At 45.1% G+C, this 7,427-nt stretch overlaps 1 long non-coding RNA gene across 1 annotated transcript in view; it reads left to right on the top strand.

Moving 5' to 3' along the window:
- Window positions 1-603: 603 nt before the first annotated feature.
- The window catches only part of LOC129048240 (uncharacterized), a 216,511-nt gene continuing 209,687 nt past the window's right edge, over window positions 604-7,427 (top strand). The window contains exon 1 of the long non-coding RNA XR_010141443.1: window positions 604-740. This is a non-coding gene — a long non-coding RNA (uncharacterized LOC129048240). The remainder of the gene's footprint in view (window positions 741-7,427) is intronic.

Here is a 7,427-nt window from a genome sequence, read left to right as displayed (position 1 = left end):
TGAATATCCTCCCGTAGCTCGGAGTAATTTGATCGTCTGAAGACTTCTTCTCTCATCTCGTCAAAGTCATTCTCCGTCCAGCTTTGTTCCGTTGCTGGTGAGGAACTGCATTCCTTTGGAGGAGGAGAGGTACTCTGCTTTTTAGAGTTGCCAGTTTTTCTGCTCTGTTTTTTCCCCATCTTTGTGGTTTTATCTACTTTTGGTCTTTGATGATGGTGATGTACAGATGGGTTTTTGGTGTGGATGTCCTTTCTGTTAGTTTTCCTTCTAACAGACAGGACCCTCAGCTGCAAGTCTGTTGGAGTACCTGGCCGACCGTGTGAGGTGTCAGTCTTCCCCTGCTGGGGGGTGCCTCCCAGTTAGGCTGCTCGGGGGTCGGGGGTCAGGGACCCATTTGAGGAGGCAGTCAGCCTGTTCTCAGATCTCCAGTTGCGTGCTGGGAGAACCACTGCTCTCCTCAAAGCTGTCAGACAGGGACATTTAAGTCTGCAGAGGTTACTGCTGTCTTTTTGTTTGTCTGTGCCCTGCCCCCAGAGGTGGAGCCTACAGAGGCAGGCAGGCCTCCTTGAGCTGTGGTGGGCTCCACCCAGTTCAAGCTTCCTGGCTGCTTTGTTTACCTAAGCGAGCCTGGGCAATGGCGGGCGCCCCTCCCCCGGCCTCACTGTCGACTTGCTGTTTGATCTCAGACTGCTGTGCTAGCAATCAGTGAGACTCCGTGGGTGTAGGACCCTCTGAGCCAGGTGAGGGCTATACTCTCCTGGGGCACCGTTTCCTAAGCTCGTCGGAAAAACACAGTATTCGGGTGGGAGTGGCCCGACTTTCCAGGTGCCGTCTGTCACCCCTGGAATGGGAACTCCCTGACCCCTTGCGCTTCCCGAGTGAGGCAATGCCTCACCCCTGCTTCGGCTGGCGCACGGTGTACTCACCCACTGACCTGCGCCCACTGTCTGGAACGCCCTAGTGAGGTGAACACGGTATCTCAGATGGAAATGCAGAAATCACCCGTCTTCTGCGTTGCTCGTGCTGGGAGCTGTAGACCCGAGCTGTTCGTATTTGGCCATCTTGGGTCCTCTCCCTTAAGTGAGTTTCTTAATCCTGAGCTCTAATTTGATTGCAGTGTGGTCTGAGAGACTGTTATGGTTTCCATTATTTTGCATTTGCTGAGGAGTGTTTTAGTTCCAATTATGTGGTCAATTTTAGGATAAGTGCTATGTGGTGCTGAGAAGAATGTATATTCTGTTGATTTGGGGTGGAGAGTTCTGTAGATGTCTACTAGGTCCACTTGATCCAGAGCTGAGTTCAAGTGTGAATATCCTTGTTAATTTTCTGTCTTGTTGATCTGTTTAATATTGACAGTGGGTGTTAATATATCCCACTATTATTGTGTGGGAGTCTAAGTCTCCTTGTAGGTCTCTAAGAACTTGCTTTATGAATCTGGGTGCTTCTGTGTTGGGTGCATATATATTTAGGATAATTAGCTCTTCTTGTTGCATTGATACTTTAGCATTATGTAATGCCCTTCTTTGTCCCTTTTCATCTTTGTTGGTTTAAAGTCTGTTTTATGAGAGACTAGGATTGCAACCCCTGTTTTTTTTTCTTTCCATTTGCTTGGTAAATATTCCTCCCTCCCTTTATTTTGAGCCTATGTATGTCTTTGCACATGAAACAGGTCTCCTGAATACAGCACACTGATGGGTCTTGGCTCTTTATCCAATTTGCCATTCTGTGTCTTTTAATTGGGGCATTTAGCCTGTTTACATTTAAGGTTAATATTGTTATGTGTGAATTTCATCCTGTCATTATCAAGCTAGCTGGTTATTTTGCCTGTTAATTCATTCAGTTTCTTCATAGTGTTGATGGCCTTTACAATTTTCTATGTTTTTGCAGTGGCTGGTGCTGGTTTTTCCTTTCCATGTTTAGTGCTTCCTTCAGGAGCTCCTGTAAGGATGGCCTGGTGGTGACAAAATCTCTCAGCATTTGCTTGTCTGTAAAGGATTTTATTTCTGCTTCTCCTATGAAGCTTAATTTGGCTGGATATGAAATTCTGGGTTGAAAACTCTTTTTCTTTAAGAATGTTAAATATTGGCCCCTACTCTATTCTGGCTGATATGGTTTTTGCAGAGAGATGCACTGTTAGTCTGATGGGCTTCCCTTTGTGGGTAACCCGACCTTTCTCTCTGGCTGCCCTTAACATTTTTTCCTTCATTTCAACCTTGGTGAATCTGAAGATTATGTGTCTTGTGGTTGCTCTTCTTGAGGAGTATCTTAGTGGTATTCTCTATATTTCCTGAATTTGAATGTTGGCCTGTCTTGCCAGGTTGGGGAAGTTCTCCTGGATAATATCCTGAAGTGTGTTTTCCAACTTGGTTCCATTCTCCCCGTCACTTTCAGGTACACCAATCAAATGTATGTTGTTCTTTTCACATAGTTTCATATTTCTTGGGGGCTCTTTTCATTCTTTTTTCTCTAATGTTGTCTTTATGCTTTATTTCATTAAGTTGATCTTCAGTCTCTGATATCCTTTCTTCTGCTTGATCGATTTGGCTATTGATACATGTGTATGCTTCACAAAGTTCTTGTGCTGTGTTTTTCAGTTCCATTAGGTCATTTATGTTTTCTCCACTGGTGATTCTAGTTAGCAGTTCCTGTAATCTTTTATCAAGTTTCTTAGCTTTCTTTCATTGGGTTAGAACATGCTTTTTAAGCTCAGAGCAGTTTGTTATTACCCACCTTCTGAGGCCTACTTCTGTCAATTCATCAAACTCATTCTCTGTCCAGTTTTGTTCCCTTGCTGACGAGGAGTTGTGATCCTTTGGAGGAGAAGAGGCATTCTGGATTTTGGAATTTTCATCCTGTTTGCACTGTTTTTTTTCCTGATCTTTGTGGATTTATCTACCTTTGGTCTTTGATGTTGGTGAACTTTGGGTGGGTTTTTTGCATAGTCATCTTTTTTGTTGATATTGATGCCATTCCTTTCTGTTTGTTAGTTTTCCTTCTAACAGTCAGGTCCCTCTTCTGCAGGTCTGCCGGAGTTTGCTGGAGGTCTGCTCCAGACCCTCTTTGCCTGGGTATCACCAGCAGAGGCTGCAGAACAGCAAAGATTGCTACCTGCTCCTTCCTCTGGAAGCTTTGTCCCAGAGGGGCACCTGCCAGATGCCAGCTGGAGCTTTCCTTTATGAGGTGTCTGTCGACCCCTATTGGGAAGTATCTCCCTGTCAGGAATCAGGGTGGTCAGGGACCCAGTTGAGGAGGCAGTCTGTCCCCTAGCAGAGCTCCAGTGCTGTGGTGGGAGATCCAGTGCTCTCTTCAGAAGTGGCAGGCTGGAACATTTAAGTCTGCTGAAGCTGTGCCCACAGCCACCCATTCCCCCAGGTGCTCTGTCCCAGGGAGATGGGAGTTTTATCCATAAAGCCCTGACTGGGGCTGCTGCCTTTCTTCCAGAAATGCCCTGCTCAGAGAGGTGGAATCTAGAAAGGCAGTCTGGCTACTGCGGCTTTGGGGCACTGCTGTGGGCTCCGCCCAGTCCAAACTTCCTGCCGGCTTTGTTACACTGTGAGGGGAAAATAGTCTACTCAAGCCTCAGTAATGGTGGATGCCCCTCTCCCCACCAAGCTGGAGCATCCCAGGTTGATATCAGACTGCTGTGCTGGCAGCGAGAATTTTTTTTTTGAGATGTAGTCTGGCACTGTCGCCCAGGCTGGAGTGCAGTGGCTCAATCTTGGTTCACTGCAAGCTCTGCCTCCCGGGTTCATGCCATTCTCCTGCCTCAGCCTCCCGAGTAGCTAGAACTATGGGCGCCTGCCACTACGCTCAGCTAATTTTTTGTATTTTTAGTAGAGATGGGGTTTCACCATGTTAGCCAGGATGGTCTTGATCTCCTGACCTTGTGATTTGCCCACCTCGGCCTCCCAAAGTGCTGGGATTACAGGCGTAAGCCATGGCAGCGAGAATTTGAAGCCAGTGGATCTTAGCTTGTTGGGCTCTGTGGGGGTGGAATTCACTGAGCAAGACCACTGGGCTCCCTGGCTTCAGCCCCATTTGCAAGGGAGTGAATGATTCTGTTCCAGCCGCCACTGGGGTATGAAAAAAACCCTTGCAACTAGCTCAGTGTCTGCTCAAATGGCCACTCAGTTTTGTGCTTGAAACTCAAGGCCCTAGTGGTGTAGGCACCCAAAGGGAATATCCTAGTCTGCGGGTTGCAAAGACAGTGGGAAAAGTGTAGTATCTCGGCCGGATAGCACTGTCCCTCACTCATGGCTTCCCTTGGCTAGTGGAGGGAGTTCCCTGATCCCTTGCACCCACTTTCTAACCAGTCCCAGTGAGAAGAGATGGGTACCTCAGTTGGAAATGCAGAAACCACCTGCCTTCTGCATTGGTCTTGCTGGGAGTTGCAGAATGGAGCTGTTCCTATTTGGCCATCTTGCCCAGGGAATCCCATTCCAACTATTAAGTAATTTCTCATTCCTCACTTCCCTCCCACAGTCTGCTTTTTCTGAGTCTCCAGTGTCTATTATTCCACTTTCTATGTCCATGTGTACACATTATTTAGCTCTCACCTGTAAGTGAGAACATGTAGAATTTGATTTTATGTTTCTGAGTTGTTTCACTTAAGAGAATGGCCTCCATCCAGTTATGATGATGTTGCTGCAAAAGACATTATTTTATTCTTTCCTATGGCTGAGTAGTATTCCATGGTGTGTATGTATGTGTGTATATATATATATACACACACATCTCACATTTTCTTTATCTAATCATCCATTGATGAACACTTAAGTTTATTCCATGACTTTGCTATTGTGAAGAGTGTGACAATAAACATGCAGGTTTATTTTTAATATAATGATTTCTTTTCTTTGGGGTAGATACCCAGTAGTGGGGTGGCTAGATTGAATGGTACCTTTATTTTCAGTTCTTTGAGAAATCTCCATACTCTTTTCCATAGAGGTTGTACTAATTTACGTTCCCACCAACAGCATATAAGTATTCCCTTTTCTCCATATTATTGCCATTATCTGTTGTTTTTGACTTTTTAATAATAGCCATTCTGACTGGCATAAGATGATATTTCATGGTTTTAATTTGCATTTCTGTGATGATATTGGTTTAAAATACTTAAAAAATCTTCTTCTTGAACTTTGGGTGCTGTGTTTTCTTTTCTTTGTAACTGTATCTATTGCTGCTTCCTTTTTTCTTTGGAAGCCAGTAGGTCCAGGGGCTTCCTCCATCCCTTTCTCTGGCAGCCAAGACTTGGTTCCTTGGATGCTCCTTCCTGGGATCTTGAAGGGATGTATACAATTCATTTTTGGAGGCAGCAGCAGTAGCAGTGGTGTGCAGTGCCGGCAGTGTTTGTGTCCAGCAGGGGTGGCAAGGATGTCCTGCCCGGAACATTCATGTTAGGTTGTTCACTGGAGTGGTCATTTGTCCTTAATTTCACTGTTCATTGTGTGATCTTGTTGGGGTACTGAGTTAACTTCCCACAGTGGAAGCTGAAAAGCTAGATATGAAATCTTAGGCCCTGCACAAACCAAGGGCTGGTCAATGAGATAGACTTACTTGGCATTTTCAATCCAAAGTTAAGAATGCAAAGACATAAGCAGCAGAGAATTCACTGGCTGTCTGCAGTGGTAACAACCATGGCCTAGTTCCAGGGGCAGAAGTGATGGTGCTGGGGCAGCATCTGAACTGTTGTCACCTGGGTTCGGGCTAATGCTTCACCACCCAGTGTTCAGCCTCTGAAGCACACGTGCCATCCTAGATTCGTCCTGTGGGACGAGTTCATGTGTTTCTTTCTTTTTTTTTTTGAGAGAGGGTCTGGTTCTGTTTCCCAGGCTGGAGTGGTGCAGTGGCACGATCTCGGCTCACTGCAACCTCTGCTTCCTGGGCTCAAGTGATCCTCCCACCTCAGCCTGCCGAGTAGCTGGGACCAGAGGTGTGCGCCACCACGCCCAGCTAATATTTTGTGGAGACAAGGTTTCGCCATGTTGCCCAGGCTGGTCTCAAACTCCTGAGCTCAAGCAATCCATCCACCTCGGCCTCCCAAAGTGGTGGGATTACAGGCGTGGGCCACTGCACTGGGCCAAATTCATGTGTTTCTGGCAGTACCTCTTCTTTTTGATCTTGATCATTTTCTGAGCCCGATTCTCCAGTCTTTTCTGTCAATTCTGGAGCTCTCAAAGATGCTGTTGGTAAATTATTTTCGCTTAAATCAGCCAGGGGTAGTTTGTCTAGCATTTAAGTAAGAGCCTGCCTGATGAGTTCTGCATCCTACTCTTTAGATCTTAAATTGGCTAGTGTCTGTGCCTTTTCAACCCTTATCCCCTAGCCACCTCTTAAGTCTAAGTTCTAAGTTTTGCTTAATATAATCCACAATTGTTTTACATTCAGTGGAACCAAGATCCCCGACCAATACCATGCGCTTTTGTGAAAACTCTGATGTTTTCCTGGTTTATTTAGAAGGTGAAAGGTCTCTGGAGGTCTGGTGTTTCCTTGTTAGCTGGTGAATCAATTTGCTTGACTAATTAACATTAATTTTGCTGCTGTTAGAATTATCATCTCAGATCTTAAGCTATGGGATGATTGACATACACAGCCTCAACCACATTTTCTGGGGTTTATAAAGTTTTTTTAGCGCAAAACTGTTGAATTAAAAAGAATCCTTTTGGTTCTACTTCTTTGTTATTTGCTGAAAAGAGTAGTTTTTTTCCCCTGGATAATATGGGTGAGATGGTAGCTTTGTGTCTAAAAACAGGAATGAAGATTTCATGCTCACCTTTTACCCTCTACGTCCCCAGCTCCATGCCCATCTGTGTACTACCCACTGTGTTCTTCAAAGCGTAGCCTGTGCATACTGCTGACCTCTTTATCACAGGTAGAGATTTTAACACTGAACCCACTGATAGCTTTGGTTTCTGTGTCTGGGTATTAGTGTTGTTGAACTCAGTGGTACAGAAATCTCTGGGAAAAAAAGCTGCACACCTGGAGAGGAAGCCTGTTCATTCATTTATTGCAGCCCTCGTGAGTAACTTCCTTCTCGTCTGGTTGTGGCTTTTCTACTGGTGAGCAAACACCTCTTTTTTTTATTTTTTATTTTATTATTACTATACTCTAAGTTTTAGGGTACATGTGCACAATGTGCAGGTTTGTTACATATGTATACATGTGCCATGTTGGTGTGCTGCACCCATTAACTCGTCATTTAGCATTAGGGATATCTCCTAATGCTATCTCTCCCCCCTGCCCTCACCCCACAACAGTCCCCAGTGTGTGATGTTCCCCTTCCTGTGTCCATGTGTTCTCATTGTTCAATTCCCACCTATGAGTGAGAACATGCGGTGTTTGGTTTTTTGTCCTTGTGATAGTTTGCTGAGAATGATGGTTTCTAGTTTCATCCATGTCCCTACAAAGGACATGAACTCATCATTTTT

This window comes from Pongo abelii, chromosome 8, assembly GCF_028885655.2.
Source record: "Pongo abelii isolate AG06213 chromosome 8, NHGRI_mPonAbe1-v2.0_pri, whole genome shotgun sequence".
In the NCBI taxonomy this organism is placed as follows: Eukaryota; Metazoa; Chordata; class Mammalia; order Primates; family Hominidae; genus Pongo; species Pongo abelii.
The sequence above is the reverse complement of the archived record's forward strand: the minus strand, read 5'-3'. Positions and strand labels throughout refer to the sequence as shown.